Here is a 17,519-nt window from a genome sequence, read left to right on the forward strand (position 1 = left end):
TGAAGGTAATCCCAGCAAATCTAACAAAACCTCTAAAAAGCAGAAGTACACCAAAAATAAGAATTTCAAGGTCAAAGGCACTTCTTTTAAAAGGAGTGGTACTGACAATGGAAATTGTTATGTTTCAGGGTAAGCCCGACATAGGGCTTTTTTTTCGCAGCACAAGAAAGACATCGATGATCCTCCCAATGCTTATATAGTTGAGGGAGATGATATTATTGCTGCTGTAGTGTCACAAGTGTTTATGGCTAATTGGAAGAAGAACTGGGTACTAGATTCTGGTGCCACCCGCCACGTCTGTGGTGATGTTGAAGCCTTCTCAAACTACATACTAGTGAAAGATGAAAAGGTCTATATGGGTAACTCTAGGTCTGTTCCTGTTGAGGAACAGGGCAAGATTCTTCTGAAGTTAACTTCGTGGAAAACCCTTTCACTTAGTAATGTTCTTCATGTTCCCGAGATTCGCCGAATCTGATTTCAATGGTCCCTTCGGAAAAGTTGGCGTCAAGGTGACTTTTGAGAGTGACAAGTTCGTTCTGACAAAGAATGAGAGTTTTGTTGGTAAAGGTTATTGTAATAACAGTGGTCTTTTCATGTTGAATGTTCTTGACAACATTATTATTAATAAGGATGAATCTGCTTCTGCTTACTTGCTTGACTCTTTTAATATATGGCATGGTAGACTAGGACATGTGAATGTTCAGTATATGAAAAGGATGAAAGCATGTGGTTTATTGTCTGATATTTCGGATTTTTCTAATGATAAATGTGAGATATGTGATGAGACTAAAGCCACAAAGAAACCCTGCAGAACTGTTTCTAGAGATAAAACTGGATTACTAACTCTTATTCATAATGGATTTGGGTGAATTCGTAAGTACTATGTCTGAGGGGAAGTTTTATTATATTACATTTATAGATGACTTCTCTAGGTACACCATGGTATATTTACTTAGAAACAAGCATGAGGCAAAGTGAGATGTTTCTCAAGTACAAAAGTGAAGTTGAAAACCAATTTGGATCGTAAGATCAAAAGACTTCGGTCCGGGGTGGAGAATATGAGTCTAATCCCTTCCAGGACTTTTGTGACAAGAATGACATTATTCATGAGACTACTCCACCATACTTTCCTGAGTCTAATGGAGTAGCCGAACGAAAGAATAGAACATTAAAAGAGATGATGAATGCTATGCTTGTAAGTTCTGGAGCTTCCCTTAACTTGTGGGGGGAAGCAATCCTATCTGCTTGCCATATACAGAATAGGATACCCAACAAGAAAACAGGGAATAAGACACCATATGAGTTATGGAAAGGTCATGTACCTAACCTGACATACTTAAAAATGTGGGGGTGTCTGGCAAAGGTTCTTGTGAATGAGCCTAAAAAGAGAAAATTGGGACCTAGAACTGTTGATTGTATGTTCATTGGTTATGCTCATAATAGTGCTGCATATAGATTTTTAGTAGTAAAATCTGATAATAATCTTGTCGATGCTAACACTATTATAGAGAGTAAAAATGCTGATTTCTTTGAGAATTTGTTTCCTTTGAAAATTGGCATTGAGAGGTTGGTTGCTCCTCGTGAACAACAATCAGCCGGATCCCGAATTTTCGAACAAGAAATTCGGAAGAGTAAAAGAGACGAAAAATCCACCAATTTTGGTGATGACTTTTACACGTTTCTTCTTGATGATGATCCCGTGGACGATAACGAGGCAATCGTTCTCGAGATGCACATTTTCGGAAGGATGCTATACACTTTAACTAGATTCAATTATAGCTAATCACACATGGGAAATAGTTGATCTACCTCGGGCTTAAACCTATACATTACAAGTGGATCTTCAAAAGAAATTGAAACCGGATGGTTCTATTGAGAAATACAAGGCTAGACTTGTAGTCGAGGGATTCTCGAGGAACCCCAGTAACTAGGATTTCTTCTATAAGAGTTCTAATGGCTCTAAATTTGCTATTCATAATTTATTTATTCATCAAATGGATGTAAAAACTGATTTTGAATGGTGATCTTGATGAAGAAATATATATGATGCACTGGTGGCACGATAGTACGAGGGAATGAGCATAAGGTATGCCAAGTTAGTTAAGTCTTTATATGGGTTGAAACAAGCCAAAACAATGGCATGAAAAAGTTTGACAATGTCATGATGTCTAATGGATATCACATAAAAATAATACCGATAAATGTATTTACTTTAAATCTTTTGATGTGAATACATATGTGATTATCATCTATATGTGGATGACATGTTAATCATGAGTCCTAGCCTTGATGTTGTGAGAAACACCAAGATGTTTTATCCTCCCAATTTGAAATGAAGGATTTGGGAGAAGTCGATGTGATTCTTGGAATCAAAATCATCGTAAACCGCTGATGGCTATACGCTTTCACAAGAGCATTATGTTGAGAAGTTTTTGAAGAAGTTTAAGTTTTATGATAGTAAGCCTGTGTCGACACCTTATGAGGCAAATAGTGAACTTCGGAAAAATGCTCAACATGGTGTCCTGCAGTCTAGATATGCCCAAATTATTGGTAGTCTCATGTACTTGATGAATTGCACTAGACCTGACATTGCTTATGCAGTTAGCATGTTAAGCAGATACACTCACTGTCCTAGTCAGGAACATTGGAGTGCATTAGAGAGACTAGCCAAGTATTTGAGAGGAACAATGAATTACGGCATACGGTTTAGACAAACTCCACCTGTGATAGAGGGTTATTGTGATGCAAACTGGATATCTGATTCTCATGATATCAAGTCCACTAGTGGTTATATTTTCACCCTAGGTGGAGGTGCAGTCGCTTGGAAATCTTCTAAGCAGACCTTGATAGCTCGTTCCACCATGGAGTCCGAGCTTATTGCTTTAGATAAAGCAAGTCCGAGGCCGAAGGGCTTAAAACCTCTTGGCAGATCTTCCTATTGGTACAAAACCGCCTCCAATTTGCATCTATGCATTGTGGATCCAAGCGATAGCGATAGCAAAAGCAAAGAGCAAATTGTATAATGGGAAAGCGGGCATATTCGTCTGCGAGACTACAAATCTATAAAGCAAACCTTTTGGAATATGGAGTTGTGGTTCTAGATTATGTGAGGTCGAGTTAAATTTGGCCGATCCTCCGACAAAACCGCCGGGGAGACAAGTGGTTGAAAGGTCGAGGGGATGGGACTTTTGCCTTAGATAGAGGGCGACACCGACGCTAGAACCCCACCTATGTGATTGGAGATCCCATGAAGTAGGTTCAAAGGGAAAACAAGTCACCTCGTCCCTCCGGTATGCTATTGTCTTTCTTTGAGGCGTTCCACCCTATGACTAGATAGCATTTTTTGTATACTTTTTGTATAACTTGAATAGCAATGAGAAAGGATGAGTTATTTTACTCTTAATGGAATCCATAGTCCTTATTTTTATGAGATAGTGTATTCTAACCGCTATGTACACTTGATGGATATCCACCCTACGTGAATGTAGAACTGGTGGGGTTCTTATGAGTATTCAGCAAATACTTTAGAAGCATTCACATAACACGGTGTAAGCGCTAAGGGCCAAAAAAAGCAAACACGCCAGTAACGGACATATAATGAAAGAGCAATGTGGGTGCATGTCCTCTATTTTACTACAAGGGAATGTTGGTTCAAAGATTTTTAATCCACCACTTTCAACGTATTATAAGACATGTTACCCTATGACCGGTTCAGTTCCCCGAAAAGCACCAAAGATCTTATGCATTGTTTTTTTGATTCTCTCGGCATTTTGTTAACCCATTTCTTTTGTAATATCCTATTCCAAAATAGTGGGGACTATTAGTATTTTGAAATAGTGGGGGATATTTGGAATCTCCAAGTGTATTTCAAAACACTTGTGTGTTGTTTAGTCCCACATTGGTGAACCACCACTAGCAAGTGAGGTATATGAGGTGATCCTCTAGCATAAGGGTGTGCCCTTAGGGTACAAAGGCTTTTGTGTTAGGAGGGAGGACTCACCCAAAGCCACAATGCCGCCCGCCCCACCAAGAGACGAGCCGAAGTCGTCAAGGCTTGGCATTGGTCAATACCGGGTGGCCGTCTAGTGGATTACCAATTGCCTAAACTTGTTTTTTGCTTTTGCAGCAAGTTTCGGCTAGAGTTCTACTTCAAGTTGGATTTGTGAAACCGACTTGGAGAGGTGTTCTTCTCCCATCTGATAACCGATCATACCTCTATATAAACACTGCTGTGTTCAGAGAGAGAGATCATCACAGAACAGAGAGAGAGAGACGCAAAGAGAGAACTCGTGCATACACAGCCCTTCATCCAGCGAAACAGAAACAGAACTCGTGGGTACTGTACATTCATCCCACTTCACAGAAATAATAAATCACCCATATTCTTCTTCTCTTCTTCCTGTCAGCCGCCAGAGAGAGTTATATAGCCGTTCTAGAGGGTAGTCTGTTCTAGTGCAAAGTCGCTTTGTTAACCATTGAATCCTCGTGGAGGAAGACGCCATTGTTGCCTTTCTCGCACCATTGGAAGGGAAATCTTTCCTGGGGACTGACTTAATCTGCGCCTTGGTTATTACCTGTTATTCTGTCCTTGTCTTCTATTGTTTTCTTTTATCTGCTTACAACAACAAGTTCTATATCTTTTTCTTCCCAGGTAATTTTCCTTCTATCTAATTGTAATTAATCACAATCTCCATGTATAGTCAATTTTGCATGTATATATAATCACGTCTTCTAAATTTCTGCTCCTTCTCTCAGTCGATTTCGTTTTTCGTTTTATTATTGTTATTTGTAAATATGCAGGCTTATGCATCTTATATGAATGGGAATTTTCTTTTTGAACTAAATAAGAATTGTGAAACTGCGTTAGCGAATTTTCAGAATGCCCCTCTTATGAACTGAGCAAAAAACTGACCAGCACACACTATCTTACTATATTAGAAAAATCTGGGTATGATGAATAGTATTTTTCACGTACGTCACAGGGGTAATTTAGTCTTTTCCTATCTATTGTGGGGGTATTTTCGTCTTTGTAGTATCTAAATATATTATCTCGACATTTCTGGAATATTCCTCTCCTTCGTTGTCTCCGGCTTTTGCTCTTTCTTCAATCTTCGATCGCTCACCGCTACTGTTTACACAGAAAAGAATATTCATAAGATTGTGTAAACATGTTGAATGGAAATCTTTGTTAATCACATGTTGAAAGTATCATAAACTATCTGAGAATTGAAGTGAGTGACAAGATTTTGAACTTTGGCACCAAGAACCAATTCAAGGTTGCTGCATTGCTACTGTGTTAAATTTATTTTGGTAGGGAGACAAAAGGTTTGTTTTCTTATCGAATCTGGGTTTTCCGAAAACCATTTGAGTGTTTCTGTATTGGAAATGTGGATTTTTGGATTGTTGTCTCAACATGTTTGACGAAATGCATGGAAGATATTTTGTATCTTGGACCAAAGTGATTTTGGGTTTTATGCAGTAAATAGAAACGTGTGAAAGGGGTATGAATATTATTATCCTGATGATGATAAATTGATGTTTCGTGGGGCTTTGATAATTAAAAAAGGTATGTTCTAGCTCTCTCACTTTACTCATATTTGCACCAATTGTAATTTTATACAAAAAAAAAAAACAATATGTTTTACGAAATGTCTGAAATAGACTTTGTATATACCAAAGTCTTGCTTCCATATTTCCTATTTTTTTCTCATTTTTTTTTTCTTAATGGGTTTTTATTGTTGTTACTCCATTCACTAATAATAGATGTTACTAACTGAACTGTGAATGTATATATGATCATGGTTGCTTGGGGAGCTTACATGTTCACATCAATTTTCTATATGGAGCTTCCCACATGAACAATGTGTAAATGTTGATCTTCAGAGTTGAATTTAAGGTGCTCATCGATCATTAACCAGGTACAACACAATGAACCACACCCACTGCGTTGTATCATTGTTTTTTACTATACCGTGTTAGTTTGTATCATTATTTTACTATACTGTAATCGGTATACATTATGATTGACAAGACAGATGATCAAAGAGATCGCCAGTCGCCAGATTGTGAGTGTCCATATAAACATGAATATGCCCTTGTTCCTGTGTTAACCACTGCACAACTAAAATGGTACATGGCATATGCCAATACTCTGCGACCGAAGTGTGTTTTTGTCTCTGAGAATAATTAATTTCCATAGAAGCCATGTGTGTCAACTCATTTTGCAGAGGGAAAACATGGGAAGCATTGTGACATAGCACCGAAATAGATACAGAAGAACATAACACTACTATACTCATATTTATTCATTAAAACAGTATACCCATGTTAACTATGCCTATGAATTATCTCCCTTTTTCTAAAGTAAATATTTATCTTCCACCTATTACCAAACTTCCCAATATTGGTGTTTATATGGGTGGAGGTTAACCATATAAACAGAGGCTATGTTCACGATATAGGTAAAGATTATGCAATGTTTGTGGCATATAATGATTTGGAAGATTTAGATTCATTTTTTATTTTTCCAAAGCTTCGCGACCACCTGTAACAACAAGCCGGGTTCTCGCTTTCCACTTCAGATTTAGCAAGCTGCAAAGAACACTGCACTTGGGAACAATTCAGCATCCTGTTTGATGAATGAATTGGGAGTATATGATTTGATGAATGATGTTATTGAAAGATTTTTCCAATGTGGTTCCAAGTCAATTACGCCACCACATGTCTGGTTCACAACAAATTCGTTTTAGTGTGTTTGTGACTTCCAGCATCAATTCCCTTTTGTTATGAGGTAAGATTCTACTGCTCTTAGAAAGTTGAGAGGAAGTTACTGCTCTTTGATAATTATCACTGCATTATGGCTGGCGAGAAAGATGGCATAAATGGCCTTATGTGAGGCAAATTTTGGACCCACTTATATGAAGTATTGATTCTTAAGTTTAGTACTATGTAGAGCTACATGATACTTCATATATGGTTTTATTTATTATGGTCTAACTAATGTTATTTAGAAGCAAACCATAAGAGCAATTAAAAGTGAATAAGTTGCTTACAGCTACAAAATCATCAACATATACAGATTTATTGGAGGTTTCCCAGGACTTGCACCATTTTAGGTGTGCTACTACTTAGTAGATTAACAATTGTTGTATAAAAACTAGTTGTTCATGTAAAAGAAATGTAAAAGAAAAATATCAAATGGTTTGTTCATGTTGATAGTATATATGTGTTAGTCTCTGCCTCATTCATCTTAATTTTCAACGTCGCGAGTTTCCAGCATATCTTAAGAATCTTTGTTTTTCTATATACCTGCACTTTCTATAGACCGACTCCCAGCCTTCTGTTAGATATTTGAGAAAATGGTAAGATTTATGATGTTAGTGTTGTTTATATTCACTAATTTTTATAATAGTTAGTTTGGATATAATTTTAGTGGTGTTTGTATTTACTGATCAAGTTGTATGTGATCTTTTGACCACTGTATAATTCAGGTGCATTCAAAATGGAGAACTCTGCCCAAGAGAGCTCATTATTATTACTTAATGGCAATGCAATTCATGATCGTCGAGAGCGGCAGCGCAGTGAAAGAGAAACCGACGTGAAAATATGACTGAAGAACAATGTTGTTGTTATAAAGTAAGTCCATTTAGCTTACTGGAAACAGAGTGTTCCATCAAGGTGCATCTGTCCTGGTACGTATTCTCTATGTCCTTGAATTTCTAGAAATAATATTATAAAGTAACTATGTACTATGAGCATATGCAGTTTATTTTACCACTATATAAGAAACTTAATTTCTTATAGGCGAGTTGTTAACTGAAATACTTGGAAGTCCTTACTATATGGTTGCACAGGTCCTAAAACAGAATTATATAGTCAGAAGTCCTTACTATATGGCTGTAGAAGTCCTGAAACAGAAATATAGTCCTGAAGTTTATGTATGGATTGGACTAATCCTGTACATCCTATTTTATGGGATTCCACTTTTCTCGGTAGGTGGGTATTCTCTAAACTATACCTTTCCACATTCTATATAATGTTTTTTGACTTGACTACTTGAGAAAGTACAGTTAGCCCCTATAGATCCAATAATATATGTTGAAAAGGTCCCAATATGGTTATTTATTGAAAACCCCCCAATATGTTCAATGCAGGTACTTGCTATCTGATAAATCATTCCAACTTAATAGACATTGTAAATAAGGATAGTGTGTATTAATCCGGGTAAAGGACTATGCAATGGTACAAAATTGTTGTGTCGAGGTTTCTACTCAAACTTTATATTTGTTGAAATCATCGTCAGTGGAAACATTTCAGGTTCGACGACTTTCTTGCCTCGAATACCTCTTAAATCTTCTGAATATCCTCTAATTCCTTTTGTACTTACGAGAAAGCAATTTCCATTATGTCTGAGTTTCGATTTTACTATAAACAAATCCCAAGGTTAGACAATTCCGCACGTTGGAATCTACCTGCCTTATCACATTTTCACTCATGGGCAACTTTATGTTGCTCTGTCGAGAGCAGTGTGAAAGAGAAACACCAAGATATTGGTGAAAAATGGACATCTGAACGGCAGACAGTGCATTTACTCACGCAATGTTGTCTACAGAGAAGTTATGCGTAGGTGAATATTTCGAAGCACTCTACATTTTCATGTGCTCCTGGCAGTAAACATCATCTTTCCCATTCAATGATCAGTTGTTATATGTAAGTATGGTCATTATCTTTTCTACTTAATTATTCATTTTTTCTATGTACACATCCACTTCATGCAATAACTTTGTTTTATATTGTTGTCTTTATATGCATAACTGCAGAAGTGCTATTCATGGGTGTATGAAGGATGGCTGCAAGATTACAGATACAGGAGGGGTTATTCCTACATCAATAGCTGTCTTGGAGAGCAAGGCCATGCTAGCTTACAGAAGTTGTGTGAGAAGCATTACAATATAAGGCTTCTGAGTCTCAGTAAATATTGAAGTACCAGGAAAATTCATCTTGCTGCTTATAGTGAATGCTTCGACTGTGGAGATGCTCCTCTACTTATAATGTTTGAAATGAGCCTGCAACTTATTCTTGTAAAAGTATCTCCTGCATGGCTGCATTGCTGTCAGACCAACTTAAGTACCTCCAAGGCTCCAACGCCTTTTCATAGAATGCAAATACTATATTATTTAAGATTTATATCTAAATTGGTAATACAACTTTTCATCTTCTTGCTCATACTTCTTTCTTGCTCATCACAATATAGGTGTTTCCCTGTTTGTCCTGTGATAATGCTAAGCCGTCTTTTTCCCAGGATGCCTCAAGCTCTTGAATTTCTCACAATGTGATAAGCCTATAATGTGAACACGTGCATCGCACGTGCATGATGCCAGTGCAGTGTAAGAACTTTTGAACCATATATATTCCTTGACGTCTAACTATGTTCGCGAAAGGGCAGGGATCTCATGCAATCCAGCTGGCCAGGAGATTTATGACCGTTCGTACATTTTAGTACTTTTTAATTTTTTTTACTTGATAGACAAGAAGTAAGGAAATCATTACTAGAAGGTGTAATAAGACAATCAAATAAGTTAGATATATACATTAGAGAGTCATCTGAGGCAGGAGACATAGTCTGAGTTGAGGAAGAATCGAAAGGGAGGAGAAAGAGTGACGAAGGTAATCAGCTATGTCTTCCCTTTTAAGAAGCCAATCACCTGAATCAGTTTGCAATTTATCATTTTTATTTCTACTCCTTCTAACATTAGCAGTAGCATGGAAAGGTTGATCTGTAAGTATAGTTAATCTAGAGTTCTGTCTCCATTAATCCTCTTTTTTAGTGTGTAAGGTATTAATAAAATTAGAAATAGACTTTACTTGGGACAGGGCTTCATTATCCATAGGGAGGGAACGGAGATGATTTAATTGATGTTTAAGAGTTGAAATTTGAGAGAAAAAATCCCAAAGGTTTCCTTGTTCCATTTTAAGAGATTTTTGAAGAGAAATGACTTTAATTAAGAGGAGTAAATGAGTAAGCAAACAAGGAATAAAGTATGATGTATTTGACATTCTAAACAATTGTATTTATCTTCTGACTTGGTGCATTCAAAGCCATTTGAGTCCAATGTACGCATCTATGCACCTCCTTTATGTTCAGCACTCAATATTAGTTCTTTTCTCTACTAAATTCTTTGTTGAAGGATGTCATTGTCAACTTTATCCTGCTAAAGTGCTGATCTTTTTAATTTCATCTAATTTAAATATATTATGAATGGAGCATTACGTATTTGTATTTACATATGCCAGTTTTTGTTTTCCAGGAGAAGGCGGTCCAATTCTGAACAAGTTAAGGTATTAATGCTACTAATGTACAACGTCCCATATTTTGTTATGATGACATTATTTACTACTAAGTAACTATGCATACTTCATTGCTTCCAGTTTCAGATATTGTAAGGTAAGAGCGGAGAATTTAGGGTTACCGTCTTGTCGAAACTCTGATGGTGCTTGTATCTAGTGAGTGATAAGACTAGATTCTATATTTGATATTAGAACAGTTAATCTGATTATACTCATTTCTCCCATCTTTGTATATTTCTAGGCTGATTATTCCAAGTTACATACATGTGTTTGGAATTTTCCAATAATGTTGTGAATACTTAGTCGGAGAACTTTCCATATCTGTAGTAATGCTGGGTGTTTCTGTCTTCATCTGTAACTCTTACATGTTTACTGATAAATCAGATAGGCACAGACTACATACATTTGTTGGGGGTCCAAGTGTCTCAATTATCCTGCGAACCTCACATCAGTCGTCATGTAGTTTTTCTTGTGATACTGTGTCCATTGATAAATGGCCTTCATCATTTTCATTTATGAGCTTTTAAAGGAGAATGTTCTTTATGATTGGATCGAGTACCTTATCTAAATTCAGAATAAGAATTGAAATTAATTTAGCAATGTTTTTGGGATTGTTCATTACTGAACTGCTTTGGAATAATTTTATGAGTCTACAGAATCTGCCAGAAGGTATGATTCTTGATGAGAGATTTGATAGGCTCATTAGTAATTTCTGTCTTGGTGTGAGATAATGTTCTTTGAAAATATTTTGCTTGATACGGTTGATATTCTGGATCATCCTACTGCAGCCATTGTGTTGGTGGAATCTGATTTGATTGCAGGTGTTGTTGTGACTTGTGAGGCAATACAGGTGATGTCTGAGTTAGTAATGCACACTGCCACATACGAATATCAATGGTGCATACCAACGAAGCTTAACTACATACTGCCGATGTACTAGAATTAAGTATATCTTAATTATACTTATATAACAATGTATAAAAATCAATACTTTATATAACAAATGAGATTAAGTGAGAGGGTTCGTTTACTTTCGCTTCTTCCCCCAAGTCTTCTTCTTTCCACCAGTTGCACGTCTCTTGTGCATCGAATCACGAGGGATACCTGCAAAAATGAGACACCATCTTCACTCATTCAACGATGAAAGATGAACAATAACAATAGAAAGGGTTGGTTTGCATACATCATACCCATGATTGCTGACTATTGAGAGAGGCGGCTCCTCTTTTCTTCTTCTTTCTTCTCTATGTGAGTTTCTAGGGTGAGACTGGGGGCAATGATTTTTTTATAATAATGGCTAAAAGCCTAGGGCTTGGTTTTTCACATAATCAAGTGAGCGTTCTGGGCGGTATGTGGGCCCAAAATGTTATTCGGTAGTCTGTCTGTCCTCTTTCTCTCGCCAAACACTCTTTCTTCTCTCTCATATCTCTCTCGACCCGGAACCCATCTCTCTCTCACTCCGCAACTCCGCCCACTCCCATTGCTTTGCAGTATACTAGTATTATTAACTTGCATTGTGAGTACCCGAAAACTTTCTCAATTCTCAAACTTTGAGTGCGATTTATTTTATTTATTTATGGTGAGAAATATTGTGAAAGTTTTGTTGTTAGATAATGTGGTATTAGAATGAGTGTTCATTTTTAGAAATGTAAGACACTTTGATTGTCCTCATTTATCATAAGAATCTTTTCTTGTATTCGGTTTGATGTACAAAATGGAGAGTGCTACACTATTTTGGTATAGTTTGTCACTTTGTTGCCTAGGGACAGGCTGGTCTTACAGTCAACAATTAGAGCTTCAATATGGTCAAGCTCGGTTCGTTTATTTGTTTCTAAATAAGCTTGAAGATGTCGTCAGGCTTGACTCATCTTGCAGTATGTGTGAGCTCGAGCGAGCCGAATTTGACTTGATCCCGAGTAACTCAGTCACTTAACCACTGTAGAATTGTAGTGAATTAAAACCTAGTTGTCTTTTTAACACGAGCTGAGTTTGAACACACCAAGAATGAGCCAAGATTGAATAGCTGAACTCTTTTACCAGTTCTATTTGGGACTCTTCATATAACTGTTTAATTGCTCGTTTATAGCCTTCGTTACTTACTGGTTTAGACATCCAGTCTTACAAATGTGAGACGCTTTGGTGTCCGAATCGTCGAATATTTTAACATAACCTTTAGTGGTCATATGTGTTATATTTTCCATGGCGACTGTAGATAAATATGTTTGAGAATGACTTTTTATCATGCAAACAAACATATATCTGGTACTGGTCTGTTATTTTCCTTGCTAGTATTTCTTGCCTATGGAAGAAAATTGTTGATTTTGAAATGGATTGAAGTGGGAGAATCCAAAGGACCTCGATGAAGTGCTTGGTGTGTTATTGACCTGCATATTGCATCATTTAGTTGATTTTAGTGAGATGGAATTGCGTGATTATTTTACCTGCTTCCTTTTTGTCCATTCTGCAGTTAAATATGAAGCTCAGCTTGAGGATGGTACGATGGTTTCTAAACTGGAAGGGGTGGAGTTTACCGTTGGTGATGGTGGGAGTTTTGTACCTTACTTTAGAGTGAATGCTAGTTGCTTGTCTTTGTTCGACTTCTCTAGCGGGATGCATGTTTCGCCTTTGCACCGGGTTCTTTTCGCCGCAAAGACTATCTAAAGCGGTAAAGACAATGAAGAAGGGAGAAAAGGTTCTCCTAACGGTGAAGCCACAATGTAAGTTTGCTTGAAGTGGAAATCACTGAATTGTGCAGATTGTGGAACCTGTCACTTACATCGTGATTGTACTTTCGGATGGCTTTGGGGAGGTGGGTCGACCGACCTCCAGTCTTTGAAAGCGCCAGTGCCACCAAGTGCCACACTTCATATAACTCTTGAATTGGTTTCGTGGAAGAAAATTGAAATGACTAATGACAAGAAGGTTATAAAGAAGATCGTCAAGGAAGGAGAAGGTTATGGCGTCCAAATGAAGGAACAGTGGCTAAAGGTGAATTTTGAGCGTCCAAATGACGGAACAGTGGATAATAAGGAGCATTAATTCGATTTTTGTTATTGTAATAAATTGTAGGAGTTCTTAGTGAAATGGGATGCGTTGTAGTGTGCATAATAATGTTATCTCATTTGTCCGGCGTTGAAACTTATTGGGAAGTTGCAAGATGGAACTGTATTTCTGAAGAAGGATGGCGATGATGAGCTATTTGAGTTCAAGATGGATGAAGGTAATTTTTCATGTCGGTGGACTTTGCATGCTTTCTTTGTTAACAATATTAAACCGATCTTGAAGTGTAGTCTTTACATTTTGCAGAGCAAATTGTTGATGGACTTGATAGAGCTGTCATGACAATGAAGAAAGGGGAGGTTGCAGAGTTGACTATTGCTCCAGAATATGGTTTCGGTTCATCTGAATCCAAGCAAGAATTGGCTGTTGTTCCCCCGAATTCAACATTATAGAGTATTATACTATGAAGTTGAGCTTGAATCCTTTGTCAAGGTATCTTCAGTGAGATTTCTCTTTGTGCGGCTCTTGCATTGTGCTTGGTATGAGTGAGTTTAAAATTGTCCTTTTCTATCATGAGGAGAGAGAATCATGGGACATGAACACACCTGAGAAAATTGAAGCTGCTGGTAGGAAGAAAGAGGAAGGAAATGTAGCATTCAGAGCTGGAAAATATGGCAAGGCTTCAAAAAGATATGAAAAGGCAAGATAGTTTTTAGTAGGATCAAATCATTTTAGATATGATTTTGTGTTATTGCATCTGACTTAAAATCTTCTAGTAATCAGGCTGGTAAATTTATTGAATATGACACCAACTTCAGTGAAAAGGAAAAGAAACAGTCCAAGGTTCTGAAAGTAAGCTGCAATCGAACAATGCAGCCTTGCAAGCTGAAGTTAAAGGACTACAAAAGCAGAGAAGCTTTTGCACAAAGGTAGCTCAAGGACCAACTTATACCTACAACTCAAATCGCATCAAAGCAAGGGGCCCGAGGATTAATGTTCCATTAATAATATTGTAGGTACTAGAACTTGAGAGTCACGAATGTCAAGGCACTCTATAGACGAGCCCAAGCTTACATCCGGTGGCTGATTTGGACCTTCTTGAGATTGATATTAAGAAGGCGTCGGAAATTGATCCCAACAAATGTATGTATTATCGTTTTTTCATTGTACCGGCTAATTCATTGATGTCCATTGTCTATTGATTGAATGTATGTTGGGGTGGAATCTTTGTTGAAACCTGGGGACGTAAAAGCTTGAGTATAAAGTCTTGAAGGAAAAAAAATGAAGGAGTACAATAAGGATGCTCAGTTTTATGGCAACATATTTGCCAAGATGAGGAAATTAGAAACACTTGATACTAATGTAAGTTCTTGACCTTCAATGAAAAATTGTGAGGGCTACTTTTCTTTGGTTTAAGTTGATTGTTCTCTTGACAAATATTATCTATCCTTAGAAAAGCAAAGAAAGATAAAGCGAGAGCACAAAGCGTTGGATGATGAGGTGTTCATTGGATGCCTTCGTTTGGCGTCTTAGTAGTTAGAGTCGCAATATTTCTTAATCTTTGCGGTTGGTAGGTTACGGTCCGGAGTTTAGAGTCTTTGTAAAACTCTTCTGATTATTGATAAAAGGATATTTATGTCACATATTTCTGATTATTGATTAAAAGGGTATTTTCTCATTATGTATTTATGATTATTCATGAATGGGTAATTCATATTGGGTGATTTTGAGTTATCCCTCCAAACTTATGTCGTTTTTTGTGTTTAACCCCCAAATTTTGAAACTTCACAATTAGACCCCCAATCGATCTCAAATCTCTAATAGAACTGTTCATTTTTTTTCATAATGCCCAAACTACTCCTTTGGTTGACTCTTTTTTTCCCCAACAATATAAAATCCAGTTCGCTTCTCTCCAACAACAACTAATGTTTTGGGAGGAGGAATTGAGCAGTCTAGCGAAGATGGATGAAGACAGGTGATGAACCTATGGTTTTCTTCTTCTTCATCGTCTTTGATGGGTTAAATTTCAGAGAAAGTGAGGAAGTTAAGAGGAGTTGAAGTACAAATTTTTGGTTGTCCCTATTGCAAAAAATTGGAATCTCGTCTCAATTGGGTAGCACTGGTCTTGAATTTTCTTTAGGGGATTTAACAAAATAAAATCTCAAAGAATCTCAATAAAATTTTCTTTAGGGGATTTCTTGAAAGGGTAGTTTAGGTATTATGAAAAAAATGAACAGTTCTATTAGAGGTTTGAGACCGATTGGGGGTATAATTGTGAAGTTTCAAATTTTGGGAGTTAAACACAAAACGCGACATAAGTTTCGGGGATAACTCAAAATCACTCATTCATATTTTTTTTCGCTTTACTTGCTCCCCTCTGCTCAAGGGGCGGAGTCTTGAAATTTAGTGTCTTCTGCTTGGTTTTTCCCTTTGAAACCAGAAGTAATTTGTTAGGGTTTTATGTACTGCAATGCAATGCTCAGATGTGAAATTTGTGCCATGATGAATCCCGTTAGATGGAAGATCTTGATTATTGAGGAAGAATGACGAAGGTGATACCTCAGAATTCTTACTACTCTAAAATGATTTGCGTTTTGTTTCAGCGCTTAACTGATTAGTCAACAAGGCCCAAATCATGTGGAACATTTTCGAAGAGGGTTGCCAAGATTTTGAGGGATCACGATATACCGGAATGCTTGTACCTTCCAAAGGGAAATTGCTTAGTTGGCATTGAAACTAATCGCATACCAAATATATGGACACTTCAGAGTAATGTGAGCGGGACTAATTCCCCAGATTTTTGGCGGTGTGGCGTTATTGTATCATCTTATTTCATCTTCCCTTTGGTTCTTTACGTTGATAGATTACCACTTTCGGCAATGGCCCCGAAGATGGTAGTGTGGAGTGTTTGCATTGGGTGTTGAATTAAATCTTGTTAACTGCATTTAATCTTCCATAGTCCATGGTATAATGGGGTAACCGATTGAAACCAAAACATATGCCGCAAAAGGAACGAGGGTAAAATATAGCTCCTTCAAACTTTCCTAAATAATATTGCTGATTTCTATACTGATTTGGATTCCAATATTCCTATCGAGAGAGTTTCAAAAATACAGAGTTGCAAGCACATTCTTTCAAGATGCATACATACAACTTACAAGTATATATATACAAACCAAGTGGAAACAATGTCTCTCCCTGGTTTGTGAAAAGTGTAGCAACTCAATCAAACACGAGGCACAACCTAAAAACTCCTAATTCATGCAAACAGGCGGATTCAACAAAATAAAACATTATTTACTCTTGACTAATGACAGAGTATCTAAAGACATGTATCGCCGCTCTTGGTGGAATGATGCTATAAATTGGGATTAAATGCGTGGATGATTTCACTCTTGTAGTTAAGAGGTGAGATTTTTTATTTCCATTTATTTTGTGCATTTCTTATTTCAGGTATGTTGTTACTGACCTTCTGATCAAACGAATTCAATGCAGTTGAAGCCTAGCCAAAATACCATTTTAAGGAAGACACACGATTCAACTTCTAGTGTTGCGGTATAAGCTATGCCTATAAAAGTATAGGAATGATGCATTGTATTGTCATGAATTCTCTCAAGTGTGATCAGTGACTGCGATATATGATGAGCATCATAGCCGGAGTTATACAGTGTTAAACTAAAATCTCTCTAAGTGGCAGTGTGGCACTAGCAACAAAAGTTGGTCTAATATACATGCATAGTTATAGCCGTCCACAAAATTATACTAACAATTTTACTTGATGTCATATAGTTGAGGAATAATAGAAGTATTATATTATGGAATTTGATAAAAAATATATATATATACATTAATTACGTATTTCCATTACCATCGATTCGACGTGCCTCCCCAACTTCAACTCCCAAAGTGGTATATTTTGCTTCAGCTGATGCTTAAAAACGGAACAAAAGGCAGCTAGTGGACAACATAACTTGGGGGAAATATGTCTTTTAGTTTTTGGGTGAGGAGAGTAGGTCTATAATAGGCCAGTTACCAAATAATAAAAAGTCTATAATGGGCCGGGCTAAGTGGGTTATCCGATTGCAAATTTCACGAGACTTTGGAAAAATTGGACGTCATGTTGACAATAGGATCGGACATCCAATAATTCACCTTTCAATTCTTATTTCCGT

At 37.0% G+C, this 17,519-nt stretch overlaps 1 protein-coding gene, 1 long non-coding RNA gene and 1 pseudogene across 22 annotated transcripts in view; all 3 read left to right on the plus strand.

Moving 5' to 3' along the window:
- LOC147519154 (receptor-like protein 1) overlaps window positions 1–17,519 on the plus strand; it is a 55,730-nt gene that overhangs the window by 35,651 nt on the left and 2,560 nt on the right. The window lies entirely within an intron of this gene.
- On the plus strand, window positions 4,921–12,891 carry LOC147519159 (uncharacterized). Of its 20 annotated transcripts, XR_015212048.1 has the most exons (10): window positions 4,956–5,325; window positions 5,480–5,918; window positions 6,582–6,790; window positions 7,491–7,691; window positions 8,154–8,709; window positions 8,820–9,197; window positions 9,302–9,386; window positions 10,308–10,338; window positions 11,169–12,718; window positions 12,815–12,891. It is a non-coding gene; the product is annotated as an uncharacterized LOC147519159 (long non-coding RNA). The 20 variants fall into 20 exon arrangements; XR_015212046.1 differs by adding an exon at window positions 7,854–7,995 and having other exon boundaries at window positions 4,921–5,325; window positions 8,820–10,338; XR_015212039.1 differs by having other exon boundaries at window positions 4,938–5,325; window positions 9,302–10,338.
- LOC147519160 (peptidyl-prolyl cis-trans isomerase FKBP62-like) lies at window positions 13,022–14,736 on the plus strand (annotated as a pseudogene). Its single transcript, XR_015214485.1, has 8 exons — window positions 13,022–13,064; window positions 13,270–13,335; window positions 13,481–13,567; window positions 13,654–13,839; window positions 13,925–14,047; window positions 14,131–14,276; window positions 14,364–14,490; window positions 14,600–14,736. The product of XR_015214485.1 is annotated as a peptidyl-prolyl cis-trans isomerase FKBP62-like (transcript).

Source organism: Coptis chinensis, chromosome 2 (genome assembly GCF_015680905.1).
Source record: "Coptis chinensis isolate HL-2020 chromosome 2, ASM1568090v1, whole genome shotgun sequence".
NCBI lineage: Eukaryota > Viridiplantae > Streptophyta > Magnoliopsida > Ranunculales > Ranunculaceae > Coptis > Coptis chinensis.